The following is an 18,165-nucleotide window of genomic DNA, read 5'->3' as shown; positions in this document are numbered from 1 at the left end:
TGCCCCTGTTTTCTTTAGAGGACTGTTTTGGCTGATGAAATCAGTGTCTGCAGGATTTCCTATGCTTTCAATCTCTTTCTCTATAGTTTTAACATTTACCTGTCATTATTAGCAAGTTGTCTGCTAACAGCTTGTCACATGCCAGAAAGCTGTTCTTAGTGGGGTTAATTTCTGGCTATTAAAAGTTCTCTGAGACCCCAGACCTCTCAGAGAAGGGCCATACTGGGGATTTCCAGCACATGTGCTATTTAGATTCAAGGGCCACAGCAAGCTTCCCCATCCTCACAGCAGAAACACTGTAGGCACAGGTGACAGCAAATGGACATTGAGAAGTCTGCTGCCAGAATGCTTGGTGACCGTCCAACCCACAGACACTCTGCTGTCTACCTAACAGGGTTGTGACAGTGATTTTATTGGGTGCTTCATGAAAATCATGTAGTGCTTGGTCCATAATAAATGATTGCAGACTATTGTTATCCTCATGCCTGGAACATAATAAATGTCCCTAAAATGTTACATAAAAAATAGAAATTCCCTGAGAGTGTAATTAGACCAGTTATCTTCAAGTTAGATTTCATTCATGATACAAATGGCAGGCTTTTCCAGCATAGGCTGAAAGAAGTGAAAAAAAAAAAAAAAAGAAGAAGAAGAAGAAACACTGAGAGGTGGGAGGATTGCTTGAAACTAGGAGTTTGAAACCAGCCTGGGCAACACACTGAGACCTTGTCTCTACAAAAACTTAAAAAGTTAGCGAGGCATAGTGGCACATACATGTAGTCCCAGCTACTGGGGAGGCTGAGGCAGGAGGTTCATTCAAGCCCAGGAAGTAGAGGCTGCAGTAAGTTATGATTATGCTACTGTACTCCAGCCTGGGTGACACAGGCAGACCCTGTCTCAAAAAAAAAAAAAAAAAAAAAAACTGACTTGTTAAAGATTGAGATGACTCCACTAGGAACAAAAATGGTTGGAGAACAGGAAGAGGACTGAGAATAGAATAGTGCTGCCTGGCTTTGTGTTTACATCTTACATAGAGCTATCTTCCCCTCTGCACAGAGTAGATGTAGCTGAAGTGCTCATGTGTACATATGTGAGGGGACAGCAACTTGGAAGAGAAGATACCAGCTGCGGCATCTCATAGTGGAGGTTTGGGGGCCAAGACAGGGCTTCAGGGAAGTACCTTTTTTACAACATGTGTTTTGTTGCTCTTATTCTTGTCTTGGTCTGCTCGTAACAACAACAAAAAAGACCATCTGGAGTCTAGAAGGGAAAAATAATGGGAATGGAGAGATGGTGTTAGAATCACACCAGCGTCACTGAATTTGTAGGATGAGCTCTTGTACTGGCCTTCACTTTTGGTGCTGAGATTGAGATGTGAAATCATGAAGCAATTCAGAAATGTGTCCTTATGAAAACACTGTCTTCTGATAGCTTTAGCATACAGGGTTTTTTATGAGAACAGATCTTTCTAATCTCTCAGCGTTGCCAAGAAGTGTCCATGCTTCTTATCTAGAGAGATTATTCCATGTTTTAATTATAAAGGGTTGAGTAGCTGTTTCAGGGCTGACGTTGGTTCTTGCTCATGAATCAAGGTCACAACAGAGCTCACCCCTGGCCTTGGCCAGGGACTTAATGTTCATTCAACAAACATCTGCCAAACCCTCGCTATATTTACAGCATGTGTTAATTGTAATGGGCTAGATACAGATAATACTCCATGTATATAGTACTTTTAACAGTTTCTAAAGGCTTATTCTCTTACTCACATGAAGAATCTAAAATCAGAGAAGTCAGCTTAAGTTATATAGCTGGTAAGTCAACAAGCAATAGCTGCAACCAGTCATATCTTATTCTTTTGACTACATCTCTGCTGTCTGAGACAAGGTCCCTACTCTCAAATGAGTTAACTTTTAATAGAAAAGATACTTTGATTGTAACGGACATTTATTAAATATGCTCTGGAGGTTCATGTTGAAACGGGCTTGCCTTTAATCTAGGTCTCAAGACAGCAGAAGTAATCCCATTTGTATTTTTATCTGTTTTGTTTAGGATGCCTATCACAATTCTAATGCAGAAATTATTTGGATAATTCTGATCGTGGAAAAAACAAACCCAAAGTGCTTTTTCTAGTCTCTCACTCAACAACAATCAACACAGAAGACTTCTGTGACCAAATGGGGTGGGGGCAAGTTCTCCGCATCACCAAGCAAGCAATCAATTCTGCAGTGGACAACAGCTGGGTATCTTATAATTTACTGTTTAACTAGAGATAGTATTAGAATCCACAGGTTGGAGGCTCAGCCACCCAGAGTGCCCCACCTCCCACCTGACACACCAGTCTGGTCCTCTGGAACGTCTGACTGACTGGCTTTAAGTTAGGATTCCTGTTACCCCTTCTTTGGGTTGGATTAATTTGCTAGAGTAGCTCACACAACTCAGGGAAACATGTTTACCCACTTATTATAAAGAATATTACAAAGGATACAGGTAACCAGAGGAGGAGATACATAGGGTGAGGTCTGGAAGGGTCTTGAGTGTAGGAGCTTCTGTTTCTATGGAGTTGGGGCCCGCTATCCTCCCCAGTGGATAGATGAGTTCTTGTTCACCATCCTGTCTGCCTCCACATGTTCACTTATCTGAAGCTGGTCCTTTTGGGTTTTTATGGAAGCTTCATTATGTAAGCATGATTGATTAAATCATTGGCCATTGGTGAGTAACTTAACCTTCAGCCTCTCTTCCCTCCCCTCTTTCTGGGCTGAAAGCTGGACCCTCTGATCCTGCCTTGTTTTTTCTGGTGACTGGCTCCATCTGGAAGCTACCTAGGGGCTGCCAGCTACCAGTCAACTCATTAGCATGCATAAGACATCACTTTGGCATTTCTAAGGATTTTAGGAGTTGTATGCCAGGAAATGGGGTCAAAGGCCAAATGTGTATTTCACAATGTGACGGTAATGATTTATTTTATGCCTAACTCCACAGCTGGACTGTGGGCAGGGACTTTCTCGTTGACCCCAGCATCCCCAACACAAAATGCAACATCTGTCACAAAACAGATGTGTCTTTCATCACAAAAGCATGTTGTATGAGTGCACTATAAAGAACAGATGAGGTGCTGCTTTAAAGTGCTATGGCACTGTGGGACCATAGATGAAGTTTATTGTGGTGGGAGGTGCTGTCATGAGTAGAGAAGGCATATTAAGCCAGGCAAAAGGGATGTGTGGAAGTTAAAGATGAATGGAGTGAGGGTTGGGATAGAGGAGTGGGACATTTTTCTACAGTGAATTACAGGACCAAAGACACAGATGGGCAGACTCCAGCTATGATTTTTTTGACAGGTAGACAGGGTGTGTGATGTTGAGGCTTAAGTGGTGTATTGGTACCAGATTTTGAAGTCTTTGATTGACTAAGATATTTGAAGTTTATTCTTGCTATCATTATTATTATTATTATTATTTTGTTTTGATGGAGGGTCTTGCCTTGTCGCCCAGGCTGGATTGCAGTGGTGTGATTTCAGCTTAATGTAACCTCTACCTCCTGGGCTTAAGCAGTCCTCCCACCTCAGCCTCCCGAGTAGCTGGGACTATAGGTACATACCACCACGCCACGCCTGGCTAATTTTTTTTTTTTTTTTTTTTTGAGACAGTGTCTCCTTGTTGCCCAGGCTGGAGTGCAATGGCATGATCTTGGCTCACTGCAACCTAGGTTCAAGTGATTCTCCTGCTTCAGTCTCTGGAGTAGCTGAGATTACAGGTGCCTGCCACCACGCCTGGCTAATTTTTGTATTTTTAGTAGAGATGGGGTTTCATCATGTTGGCCAGGCTGGTCTCGAACTCCTGACCTCAGATGATCCACCCACCTTGGCCTCCCAAAGTGCTGGGATTATGGGCGTGAGCCACCATGCCCAGCCTGGCTAACATTTTTTTAATTTTTTATAGAGACGGGATTTTGCCATGTTGCCCAGACTGGTCTTGAACTCCTGGGCTCAAGCAGTCCACCCTCCTTGGTGTCCCAAAGTGCTTGGATTATAGGTGTGAACCACAGCGCTCAGCCTTACTACTACTATTAATTTTAAAAAGAACTTTTATTGGTATCTTACCACGCTAAATGTATTATGTGCATTACTTCATTTAGCAGTGAGGGCAATCCCATCTTATTGATGAGGAATCAGGTTCAGAGAGTTTAAGTATCTTGTCCAAGATCATAGTCGCTAAGTGGCATAGTTAGTGATGAATTCTGTTCGCTTTGGTAGGAACAGAGGCCCACTGATACCTGTGAGGTTAGCAGTGTATCATTTTTTATTTTGTCAGAAGTGAGTACAGTGTTTGGCACATCATAGGTGCTCCAGGTTTTAGAGAATACATTTTTGCCGAGTTGCAGAAGGAATCAGTACTTTGCTTTAGGAAGATTAGTCTGGTAATTACATGTATTGGCCTAGTTAGTAAATGTTTTTTTGTGGGCGCAAATCAATTGAATTGTGGTCTTTGATGCTGGCTATGTGCCAGGCAATGGTGTAGGTGCTGGGGACCTATGGTGGTGAGCTCACTGGTGGGTTGGGCTGGAGAGAAAGGGGTCGTAGGGTGGCAGGAAGGCTGGATGGGAAGGAGTGAGAGTGTGGCTACAGGTTACATCAGTGAGAGAGAGCAGAGGGCAGAGACTGAGGACTGAGGTTTCGGTTCACCCAGTGGTGACCTAGAATCATGATGGGGGCCAGTGACTCAAAGTATCTGTCTCACTGGTGATTGGATGGAGGATGACAACCTGACGCTGATTTTAAAACGGCAGTTTCTTGTCTTCCTGCTTGTGGGTGGATTAATTGGGTTACATATGTTTATGAATGATAGTGTAAATACATTTCTGATGATAATCCAGGGCAAAAAGCAAAATGGCAATAAAGGAACTGTTGCTCTTATATCAATGGATAAGGCAATTATCTTCTCTAGGAGCACACGGCATTCATGTGTGGGGGCCGGGGGTGAAGAATGGTTTCGTTACTGAGAGCATGATCTGGGGATGGAACTGTACCCACGGAATGTGTTTCCATCTGTCATAGGCTGTGCTTTTGAAACAACACACCATGTTCCACAGGGCTTCTAATAAAGGATGAAGTGTTGGAGAATTCAGTGCTTTTATTTATAGAAAGCACCAGAATCCCATAATCAAAGTCAGGGTATTTGGGGGATTGGAATCAATGAGAGGCATTACTGAATCCAGTCATCCCTGCCTCTCCTGCTTTAAGTGAGGAAACTACCTTAGGTATTTCCTGAGTTAGGTGATTTAGCCAAGATTGTACAGGTAGTTATTATAGAGACAGGACTAGAAACTCGGTCTTCAGAGGCAAGCAATTACTTTTGGCAGTTTGGTGTGTATCTTTCCAGGATGTTTCCTATTCATTTGAGGCATATAGGTGTATATTAAAACATACATTTTTATGAATTTTCTAAACATGTAATTATTCTTCTGCAATTTGGTTTTTTCACCTGACTCCTTTCTTAACCCATTTTTTGTTAACGTCAATAGCAAAATAATAAATGAACCATGGTATATCCAGGCAATGGAATATTAGTGTTAAAAATAAATGGGTTATCAAGCTGTGAAAAGACATGGAGGAAACTTACTAATCTACCATCTCATTTTTTTCAGCGTTTGAGGATTATTCCATAGTAAGGATGTGCCAGAGTGTAATTAGCCATTCTCTGAATGATAAACTTTCAAGCTGTTTATGTTTTACCATCATGAGCAACACTGCAATTTACTTAACAAAAAATTTATACAGCTCTTACTTTTGTGCCCCGTGCTATTCTAAATGCTGTACAAATATTAGCCAATTTAATCCTTGCAACTGCATAATGAGGCTTGTCTGCCAATTTAATCCTTGCAACTGCATAATGAGGCTTGTCTGTTTTGTCTCATCTTACAGATGAGGAAACTGAGGCAGGAAGAAATTAAACCATCTGCTTAACATCACATGGCTTGAAGTCAGGATTTGCATGCAGGCAGTTCAGCTCCAGGGTCTGTGCTCCTAGACACTGCGTCATGCTGCATTTACCTGTGAGATCCTTCACCTAGCTCTTCGTTCACATGTGCAAATATTAACTATGTGATGGGTAGCATAGAAATAGAATTATCAAAGGAACATTTTTTTCTAATTTAGTTAAAACATTATTATTTATTAGGTTTGCAACAACATTGATAGGAAGGTACAGAGATTTCTCATATGTCCCTTCCCCTACTCCACAGCCTCTCTCACTAGTAACATCCCCTATCAGGGTGCACAGCCTCTCTCTCTAGTAACACCCCCCCATCAGGGTGCACAGCCTCTCTCTCTAGTAACACCCCTATCAGGGTGGTACATTTGTTACAATTGATGACCCTACCTATACCCATCATTATCACCCAGAGTCCATCGTTTACATTAGGGTTCATTCTCGAAGTCATACATTCTACAGATTTGGACAAATGTATAATGGGATGTATCTGTAGATCACTGAAGTATCATACAGAATAGTTTCACTGCCCTAAGAATCTCTGTGCTCCTCCTATTTATTCTTCCCTCCCTCCAACCCCTGGCAACTACTGATTTTTTTTTTTTTTTTTTTTTTTGTCTCCCTAGTTTTATCTTTTCCGGAATGTGATAATGTTAGAATCTTCCACTAGGTAACCTTTTCAGATTGGCTTCTTTCACTTAGTAATGTGCATTTAAATTTCCTCCATGTCTTTTCATGGCTTTATAGCCCATTTCTTTTTAGCACTGAGTAATATTCCATTGCCTGGATATACCATGGTTTACGTATTCATTCACTTACTGTAAGATATGTTGGTTGCTTCCAAGTTTTGGCAGTTATGAATAATGCTGCTATAAACATCCCTGTGCAGGTTTTTGTGTGGACATACTTTTTCGGCTTCTTTGAGTAAATACCAAGGATCATCAGAGAAGCTCTTTTGAGGAGAAATGGTCAAGCATTCAGGCACAAGATAGCTTTTGAGTGTGGATACTATTATCAGTGACTAGCCTTTACTTAACATTGTGCTGAATGTTTTGTATGCAGTCTCTCATTTAGTCCTCACAACACCTAATCAGATAGCAAGTATTTACAGAAAGGACAATGTACTAAGATTTTTACAGCCGGATATCACCAATTTAGTGATTGGCACTTGATGACTTGAGCCCAGAATCTCAACTCTTAATCACCGTGTATATTAGTCTGTTCTCACGCTGCTAATAAAGACATACCCGAGACTGGGTTATTTATAAAGGAAAGAGGTTTAATTGAATCACAGTTCCACATGACTGGGGAGGCCTCATAATCATGGCTGAAGGTGAAGAGGAAGCAAGACACATCTTACATGGTGGCAGGCAAGAGACAGCGTGTGCAGAGGAACTCTCCTCTATAAAACCATCAGATCTTGTGAGACTTATTAACTATCACAAGAACAGCATGGGAAAGACCTGCCCCCATGATTCAATTACCTCCTGCCAGGTCCCTCCCATGACAAGTGGGAATTATGGTAGCTACAAATTCAAGATGACATTTGGGTGGGGACACAGCCAAACCATACTACTGTGTCATTCGCCACCCCCCACTCTTTTTTGTTTTTGCTATGTTGCCCAGGCTGGCCATGATAATTCCTTTTTGCCTGTGTTCAGTTGGGCCTGCTTTTGATGAAATATTTTGGCTAAAGCTTTTGACAGACCTCTGAATAGTGATCTGTGGCTTTCAAGCTTCAAGGATTATATATTTCTTTAGCACTTGGCATTGTTTGTAAACTAATTGTTTGAGGTTTCTTTTTCCTTTGCATTATTTTTGAAGATTTTATACTTTTTTTCCTCTATCAAAGTTATAGTGTAGGGATATGACTCAGAAGCCAGATGGGGGTAGGGGTGTTCCCAATTATTCTAAATGTAAATGTAATTAGAGTTTCATGTGGATGCATACCTCCCTTCTAAAAAAATATGGTTATTTTAGCACTCACTATAAATTCACTGGTATTCATAAATTTATGGTGAAACCCTCTAGTTATAAAGTGAATTTTATTACATCCACATAAGCTTCTTTTTAAAACCACCTCCTTCACTTTATTTTCTCTTTCCTACAAGAACATCATTTGTCCCCTCAGAATAAGTTTATAAAAGTGTTTGGACCATTCTCAAACTGGCCAACTTCTCAATTCAGTTTAAAAAATTGGAACATATGCTTAAGAATAGATATTCTGAGTTAGAATTTCTTCCATCATTTGGCAGGTTTAACATATCTAAGATGTAGGGGGAAAATCTTAATTGGACGTACAGCTACCCAATAGAAGGCCTGATATGATGAAGAGTTTGAAGAAAGTTAAGGACATACTAATGGCAAATGGTGCAAGGAAAAATAAAAGCAATTAGAAACTCCAGGAAAAAGTGAAACTGAGCTAAAATTGAAATGTATTCATATGATATTATTTGAGATGCATAGAAAATGTTTACATGGTTATAATATAAACACAGAATCAATTTATAGACAAAGTACAAAGCTTGTGGTTATAAAACAGTAATGCTAATCAACCTCGATGATATAAAAGTAAAAATATAAATAGTAGATGGTAAGGAATGGAAAGACGTGGAAAAGTGAAGAGGGCTCTAATAATATCAAAGTTGGGCCGTTAAGAGCTATTGTAGGTGATGCAACAGGAATTAAAGGGACTACTTTTTTAAAAAATGAAAACATACATAGGCAAGTAAATAGCAATCTTTTTAAAAGGAAAATAATGACTAGGAAGTAAAAGAACTATGAATATGTCTTCTCTGGAGAGGCATTTGGGAAAAGGAGCTCCTGGTGCAGGTTCAAATCCAGAAAAATAGAGTGATACAGTTAGCCCCCAAGAACCCACCAGACTTAACAGTATTCCACATTTTACCATTTTTGTTTCATCTGTCTTATTTCTTTTTTTTGCTGGTATCTTAAAAAATTCAAATATCATGCCATTTGACCCCAGATACTTCCAAATGCATCTCAAGAAAAAGGACATCTACTTAGATAATACCATTATCATAATCACAATACCATTATCACAATACTATTATCATACCTAATAAAACTAACAGTTCCTTATTACCATATTGAATTTTGTTTGATTGAAAACAATACTTTTTAATTTTATTATTAGTAGTATTATTTAGAGATGGGGTCTTGCTATGTTGCCTAGGCTGGTCTCAAACTCCTAGGTGCAAATGATCCTCCTGCCTTAGCATCCTGAGTAGTTAACTACAGCTTGTGCCACTGTGCCCACCTGAAAAAGCTGTTTTTTAAAATAGTTAATACATTCAAATCAGGTTCCAAACAAAGCCCCCTCTTGCGTATGGGTGTTATGTCTTTCTAGTCTCTTCTGAGTCTTTTAACCTTGAATAGTCCCCTTTTCCTTTTTATCATTCCATTGACTTACTGAATAATATTTGATGTTAAAAATGTGTGCATGCATTAATTTGATTAAAAATTTTCAAAAAGTTTTAATTTGCTTTAAAAACTTTAAAGGTTAAAAAGTATAGACAACTTTATATATTTTAAAAGTCTTATGTTCTCTGTAAGTATTTTTATAAAAACTTGCTTTTAATGACTAAATTTAAGCATCTCAAATGCAGGAACCTTTACATATCAGTTATTTTGGGCAGAATTCTTTGCATGCCAAGATGAGTAAAAATAATTGTTCTCCGGTATTTTTGAGTCTAATCAGAGAGGGCAGTTTGTGGACATGCCTGCCAAAGCATTTTGCCACATGGAAGTAATTATTTTTAAAGCTAATAGTTAATGGATTCCTTACTAGGAGCTATCTGTTTTACTAAGTGTTTTAAATTATTTTTATCCATACCACACACTGTGGGAGAATCCGTATAATCCACAAAAGGAACCTGAAGCCCAGGGAGATTAGGTAACTTTGTGTAGGGTCACCCAGCTAGTAAATGACAGCCTGTATAGGAACAAGGTCGTTCTAATACCCTTAATCACTAAACTATATAGGGCCTCCCAATTTGACATGCTAGTCTCCGCTCCTGAGAGGCAGTGTTATGTACCGGTTCAGAGCATGAATTCTAGAGCCAGACTGCTTGGTTTTGACTCTGGCTGTCTTACTAAATAGCTCTGTGATTTTGGGTGACTTACTTAACCTCTCTCTGTCTCAATTTCCTCATCTGTAAAATGGAGAAAATAGTCCTGGCTCATCAGATTAAATAGTATACTATTTGAAACAACCTTAGAATAGTACTTGGCTTATGCATAAATTAAGAAATGCTTAAGTAACTGCAGCACAGAAATACTGCATTTGGCATATATATGGATTGGTGGATGCACAGATGGACAAACAAAACGTGGGGAGCAAATTGTAGGCTACTTTTTCTTATATTTCACCAATAAAAGGTAAAGGCACCTCCCCCAGTAAATGTAATAAGGTTCTTTCTCAGGTCTCAGAATATTATGTAGATTTTTTTTTAAAAAGGTAATAAAATTTTATTGATGGTATACACATACATTATTTATTATTTTGTAGAGTTCTTAATGCTGAATGTTTATATCAACTTCCTGACTACTATTTTTTTTTTTTTTTTCCCTGAGATGGAGTCTCGCTCTGTCGCCCAGGCTGGAATGCAGTGGTGCAATCTTGGCTCACTGCAAGCTCCGCCTCCTGGGTTTACGCCATTCTCCTGCCTCAGCCTCCGGAGTAGCTGGGACAACAGGCGCCCGTCACCACACCCGGCTAATTTTTTGTACTTTTAGTAGAGACGGGGTTTCACCATGTTAGCTAGGATGGTCTCGATCTCCTGACCTTGTGATCCGCCCGCCTCGGCCTCCCAAAGTGCTGGGATTACAGGCGTGCACCGTGCCCGGCCCCTGACTACTATTTTTAAAGAAAGAAGGAAAAACCAAATTGAATAGTATTTGTTTTTTCCTTCTTTCTTTAAATCATATGTTTATGGAATAATCCAGAAGCATAAGAGGTGACTTTCATATTAAGCTTTCTCTGGAAGAAGAGAGAACTGGATTTCGATTTTTTCTTTTAAGGAGAAAGGAAAAAATGTTAGTCACATTACAGCCTTGAAAGAATCTTCTTGAACAGTTCTGGAGGAACAGATTAACTTTAGCATGTGGGTAGTAGATACAGTAATTTAGCCTCTGCCACTTAATCTATCCCCAAGGTCTCATGGAGGGAAGAAATAGAGGCGACAGTGGCTTATTATAACGTGACTGAGTGGTTAGTGAATGCTCTAGAACTCTGTCTTCATTTGATTGGCTTTTTGTTGGTGTTCTTTTAACCTTTAGAATTTTGCTGAAACATAGGTGGTTTGAATCCAGGATCCTAGACAACTTGGAGGCCAATGAATTGATTTCAAGATGGCCCCTTGCTGCTTTGAGGATGCAGGCTGATGCCTTAGGTCCTGTGTTCATTGATTCTGCTGGAGATGTCCATAGAACGAGGAGGAGAATCTTGGGTTTAATGTCTCCTGATTTATTTTCAGCAGCTGACCTGGTTAGCTGTGATTTGCTGATTGTCTGTATGTAGTATATGTTTGTAAGTGCTGAGTCGTTTTGAATAAGTAGTTTCATATGAAATGAGATGATCTGCTTGGCCTAGTAGCTGATTCTTCCTGTAATTGATAATGATGAGAGTGAAATTCCATCTTAACAAATGCAGCAGCTGCCCTAATGGAGAAGGACGACATGGAATTTCCCATTGTCTACCTGTACTGTCCTAAAAATATACGGCCAGTTCCAGTGACTAATAATGATAATGTGACCGAGTGGTTAATAATGGCTCAAGAAATCCCAGCTTGATTTGACCAGCTTTCCAGCTTTTTTTTTTTGGCAGGTAGTGGGTGGGGTTTTAAACCTTTTGACTTTTGCAAATACATAATTTTATGTAATATGTGTCCTAAGAACTGAAACTCACTACATTTTTAGGTTCAAACTTACTTTTTTGGGTCCAATGCTCAATATAGGCCAAAAAGAAGAGGAAAGGAGAAAATAAGAAAGAATGTATATTAGTTAATTTAACTCTGATTTTTGGATCTGAGTGGATTTGGGGTGATGTTAAATTGGTCTGGGGACTTCTTTATTATTATTATTTTTAATCATAGCATTGGTTTGTAATATTCATGATTTAACCTGAATGACTTAAAGGATTTATTTTTTAATTTAACGTGGGTTAAAAGAACATGAGCAATAGACCTGCCAATAACTATTTTAAAATATAAACAGATAACTGTTTGTTTTGCTCTAAAGGTCACATTGAGGATTCAGAGCTCATGACTCAGGATGGCTATTTTTCTTAGAGGAATGATTTAGACAAGTTGAATTGAGCTCCTAGACCATTGACATTTATTCAATTTTGTCTTTAACATTTGTTTACATTTTGAACCTGTAAAACAGGGGTGTCCAATCTTTTGGCTTCCCTGGGCCATGTTAGAAGAAGAATTGTCACACGGAAAATACACTAACAACAGCTTATGAGCTTAAATAAATAAATGCAAAAAAAAATCTCATAATGTTTTCAGAAAGTTTACAGATTTGCGTTGGGCTGCATTCTAAGCCGTCCTGGGCCGTGGGTTGGACAAGCCTGCTGTAAAAGATTGGAATTTAGATACAGCTCATCAAAATATCTGCTATTCTAAAAATAATTCTCAATTTCTATTTTTTATAAGAAAAATTATTAGACAATAATGTTAAGTTGCAACAAGTAGGTTTGCATTTTGGATTGTAATAGTCCCAGTTTTATTAAAAGGTTGACTTGTGATTTCTTAATTTTAATTTTATTTGTTTTGTTTGCACATACTATTTTACTGATAGTATGTGCAAAAAGATAGTGAGTGAAGCAGTTGGACTAATTGTTTACACTAAGATTACTTAGGAAGGACTAACTGGCCTGTTTATATTACATTGAACAAATTGTTTATAGTAGGGATCATTTAAATATGCATTACCAATATCTCAGGTTTTAGATTTGCCAACCCTGTATGTTGAGATTTTCCAGGATCTTATAATTGCACTGGCTAGTGGTTCTCCCTTGAATAAACTGCAAGACTTTGCACTTAGCTAAAAATGACTCACCTTTGAAGGTGGTATGCATTCATTCAAAAAATATCAAGTTCATGCAGTGCATTGTGCACCATGCTAAGCACTGGAGATAGTGCTGAGTGAGACAGATGTAGTCTCTGCCCTCATAGAACTTACATTCTAGTGGAGTGAGACACCGAGAAGCAAACAATACATAATGAACAAGATTACATCAGAGTGATAAACACTGGAAAGAATATAAAATAAAGATGATGTGATGCAGCATGACTGGGGGTGGGATGGGTGGGCCAGCACTAGATAGGGCAGTTGGGGAGATCTTCTGGAGGAGGTAACATAGAGGTTGACACTTACAAGTTTAGGAAGAACTGGCCACATGTATCCATGGGGACATGGTATGCTAGCATCAGGAACACCAAGGGTAAAAGCCATGGTGTAGGTACGTGCAGTGTTGGAGAAACAGTAAGAAAGCTGAACAGCAGGGAGCCAATTGGTGTGTCTTGGCCCATGCATACCTCAGGAGTAGTGAAGACCATGTAAAAATTAATTTGTTGGCTGGGTATCACACCTGTAATCCCAGCACTTCGAAAAACCAAGGCAGGAGGATTGCTTGATCCCAGGAGTTCAAGACCAACCTGGGCAACATAGGGAGACCCTACGTCTACAAAGAATGAAAAAAATTAGCTGGGCACGGTGATGCATACCTGTGGTCCCAGCTACTTGGGAGGCTGAGGTAGGAGAATTTCTTGAGCCTGTGAGGTCGAGGCTACAGTGAACTGTGATCACACCACTGCACTCCAGCCTGGGTGACAGAACGAGACCCTGTCTCAAAAAAAAAAAAATTTGTCCTCTCTTTATGCATATTGAGAATTATTACATAAGTTGGGTTTTTATAAGCCACGTAAAGTTTGGGTGATAAAAATTTGATTTCCTACCAAATTGCAGGGTGCTTGATTCTGGTACCCTGAGTTGTGTTGGTGTCCAGTGCTCCCTTTACTCTCTTTGGCATCAAGATTGAATGGTGCTAGATTTTTTCATTCAGGATACTTTTGAGTACCTGTGACTTCACAGACCAGTATGCTTGTGTGTAGGATTTGGTGGGTTCATGGTTGTTTATTAAACAAAACTGATCGTATATAGAGGTTTTATTCATTTGCTAGGGTTGCTGCAACAAAGTACCACAAGCTGAATGGCTTGAATGACAGAAATTTATTGTGTCACCTAAATTAAAGTGTCAGCTGGATTGGTTTCTTTTTTCTTTTTTTTTTGAGATGGAGTCTCACTGTGTCACCCACGCTGGAGTGTAATGGCGCAATCTTGGCTCACTGCAACCTCCACCTCCTGGGTTCAAGCGATTCTCCTGCCTCAGCCTCCTGAGTAGCTGGGATTACAGGCGCACACCACCATGCCCAGCTAATTTTCGTATTTTTGTAGAGACAGGGTTTTACCATGTTTGTCAGGCTGGTCTTGAACTCCTGACATCAGCTGATCCACCCTCCTCGGCCTCCCAAAGTGCTGGGATTACAGGCATGAGCCACCGTGCTTGGCCAGGATTGGTTCGTTCTGAAGACATGGGAAGAAATCCGTCATGCCTCTTGCCTAGCTCCTGGTGGTTGACAGGAGGGCTTTCGCATTCCTTGGCTTCTGCTCTATTTCTTCTGCCTTCATGTTTGCGTGTGTTCTTTGTGCAGGTGTGGCCTTCTCCAAATGTACCCTTTTTATAAGAATCTAAGTCATGTTGGAATAGGTCCCACCCCACTCCAGTATGAACTCATCTTATTGACATCTGTAATGAATGAATTACCAAATGAGTCACATTCCGCATGTTTTTGTCCTGAAATTCCTATGTTGAAACCTGATAACCAAGGTAGTGTTAGGAGCTGGGGACTTTGAGAGGTGGTGGGGATTAGTGCCCCCTTGTTCCTCCCACCATGGGAGGACACAGCAAGAAGGTGCCATCTGCGAACCAGGAAGTGGGCCCTCACCTGACTCCGAATCTGCTGGCATCTTGAGATTGGAATTCCAGGCCTTCAGAACTCTGAGACATGCATTTCTGTTGTTTATGGGCCACCTAGTTTGTGATATTTTGTTACAGCTGCCTGAACTGACTGAGACACTTTGAACTACTGAAGGTTAGGACTTCAACATAGGAGTTTAAAAAAGGGGTTTTCCAGCACTAGACAAATTCTAAAAGAGCTGTAACACTCAGCATAGGAATTTTATAGGGGGGACACAGTTCAACTCATGAAAGAGGTGCATACAATTTGGCTAAATTCATTGTCTCTCACAAATGAAAATACGGACAATACCTGCAAACATTTTGAAGATGTTTAACCCATTTTTTGCTCAGACACCTGGAAGCCATGGCACCTTTTTTATTTAATAACAGCTGGTGTGTACTGAGCACTGGTAGGCTCCTCTGTGATAAGATCTTGAATGTGTCACCTTATTGATTCCTCATAAGCACCCTCTGGAGTTTGTTCTGTAAGCAGCCTCACTTGACAGTTGAGGGAACTGAGGCTTAGTTCCAGAAAGAACCTTCAGCTCATTATCACTGCAGCCCTAGTTTCAGCATTATTTTTCTTACTGATTTTAAACTGCTGGAATTGATAGAATAGTCACAACCACTAGCACTGCAGTCTGCCCTAACCACTAATAGCACCTCCAGGTAAAAGGTTTCTCATTGTGATGTTAGTTTCTTATCTTCCTAATTCTACCACCTGGTCCATTCAATGCCTCCCTTGTTCTTTATCCCTGAAAGAGCTTATGTAATATGCAGCAGTACTGAGAAGATTAATTAGTTAATATTTGTGAAGCACTTTGAGGATGAAAAGCTCATGGACACTTAAATTAAATTTTGCCTCCTGGTGCCAAGAAATAAACAGTCTTTCTCCTTCCTGCTTGGGGTCAGCATCTCCCCTTGGCTTGCAGGAGAGCGTGTTCCCACAGAGAGCAGGCTGTATTGATTATCTCCCCAAGACGAAGATCGGAATGGCTACCAATTCTGTTTTGAACTAGATTGGATTCTACAAACAATTGAACCACTGACTCTCTGCTAAGCAGAAATGTGATTGATATTGAAACAGAATTAAAATGTCAACTTCTAGGGAATTAAAGTGAGCGCAACTTCAGAAATTCGGAGATGAATGTCCAAGTGGTTTGAAAAGTGATTTTCATGTTCCACTAAGTATATTAACATCAAAAGCGATATTGATGTTTGAGAACATTAGGCTGCAGTTGTTTCCTTGTCCATTTCATTTATTGCCATTTTGACCTAAGATTTGTGCCAGGAAGTTTCAGCTTCACTCCTAATGAATCTGAGTGGTGTAATGCTGGCCCCATCTTGCCCATTGCTTTTCCTGGTAGCCAAATCCCTGTACAATGAGCTGTAACATATCCTCAAATGAACTGCATAAAAGTATGTTGGAGATGGAGAGGAGATCTATAAATTCAGAGGACAAATAAAATGTCAGTGACTTGTAAGAATTCGTAAGCCAAATTCAGAGCCAAATTGGAAACGGAACCTCAGACTTTTCCAAGGCTATGTTCATTCCTTCTCCTGTTGGATAGATCTTCTAAGAGCCACCCTCAACTCGTGAGTCTAATAATTGCTTTTCAGATGGACAGTTACCTTAATGAACTCTGACTTTATGTACGAGTGGTAGTTTATTGCACAGGAATTGTTTTCCCAGAATTTATTGACCTTTATTCCAGTCTCTACTATGAGCAAACCTCTATCTGTTGAATCAGCTCCTAGAACCTCAGCTCTGAATAAATAAAGAGCTTAAAGGTAAGGAATAGGTGGGTCAGTTCAGCCAAGTGAGGCCAGATAGAATTAGAGTTCAGAGCCAGGTCAGAGTTGAGAGTGGGGAGAAATAGCCAGGACTCTTTGGCCCAGGATGCGTGAACGGGGAAACACACACACACACACACACACACACACACACACACACACACACATGCTTAAACACACCGCAAAAATAGAGGTGTTTCCCAGGTTCCTAACCTCCTGAATGCAATGCAGATTCTTTCCTCCACCTTCCCTTCATTGTTCCCGTGCAACTCTGACCTATAATCAGCCAACCTGGGCCTTGGCCACTACTAGATATTCTGTTGGCACCAAGAGCCGACAGGACCAGTTTTCCTTCTCTTAATTTCCTCCTCAGGAGAGTTGAGTGTTTATCATGTTCTCTTCTTTTCCTCTCTCTTTCTCTGTTCAGCTTAGGCAATCTTCCGTTCCACAGTCTTTCTCCTAGGTGTATATCTTGAGAGGAAATGCAATGTAGGTTAAGACTGCCTGAGTTGAATCCTGGCAGTGCCACTTATGACTTGTATGACCTCAAGAAAGACATTTAATCTCTTTGCCTCAGTTTCCCCATCTGTAAAATGGGGATAATAATGTCTATTTCATTGGAATGTTGTGAGGATTAAGTTGATATGTGGAAAGCTCCTAGGGTGTGGTCTGTAATGTGTTCAATTAGCATTAATTGAAGAGAAGTGGAGTCTCGCCATCAATTCTTACCTGGGTAACACTGGACAATTTCATACTTTGTTGTCACTATTTTTCTTTCGCTCTTACTGTTATCCATTCCTGAAGCACTAGTGATCAGGAGAAAAGATGTGATTGCTAATGGAGTAATTCCTTGTTGAATTTGTGTAATGCTCCAGGTTGGAGTGGGGAAGATAAAGCCTAAGAAGATCAGTTCCTTTTTTCTTGCAACTTAAATTGTTGTGGAAAAGGAGACGTGTTGATAATGGTTTGCAGTATAACATAGAACATGCTAGACTCCAAGTCCAAACTGAGGTTAGAGATAAGCAAACGAAGACAATAGTCAACCATGTGCAGTGGACTTGGGGGCTAGGGTGAGTCTTGGAAGGCTTTACAGAGGAAGTGACACTTGAGCTAGTTTTTTTTTTGTTATTTGAGACAGGATCTTACTCTGCCACCCAGGCTGGAGTGCAGTGGTGCCATCTCAGCTCACTGCAACCTCCTCCTCCTGAGCTCAAATGATCCTCCCACCTCAGCCTCACGAGTAGCTGGGACTACAGGCATGTGCCACCATACCCAGCTAATTTTTTTGTACTTTTAGTAGAGATGGGGTTTCACCATGTTGTCCAGGCTAGTCTTGAATTC

General features: G+C 40.2%; 1 protein-coding gene and 1 pseudogene across 13 annotated transcripts in view; one reads left to right on the top strand and one right to left on the bottom strand.

Moving 5' to 3' along the window:
- ITPR1 (inositol 1,4,5-trisphosphate receptor type 1) overlaps nucleotides 1–18,165 on the top strand; it is a 354,333-nt gene that overhangs the window by 56,478 nt on the left and 279,690 nt on the right. The window lies entirely within an intron of this gene.
- LOC116273985 lies at nucleotides 15,193–15,238 on the bottom strand (annotated as a pseudogene).

The sequence above is a fragment of the Papio anubis genome, chromosome 2 (genome assembly GCF_008728515.1).
Source record: "Papio anubis isolate 15944 chromosome 2, Panubis1.0, whole genome shotgun sequence".
Lineage (NCBI taxonomy): Eukaryota > Metazoa > Chordata > Mammalia > Primates > Cercopithecidae > Papio > Papio anubis.
Note: the sequence above shows the minus strand (reverse complement) of the source record. Positions and strands in the feature narration are given on the sequence as shown.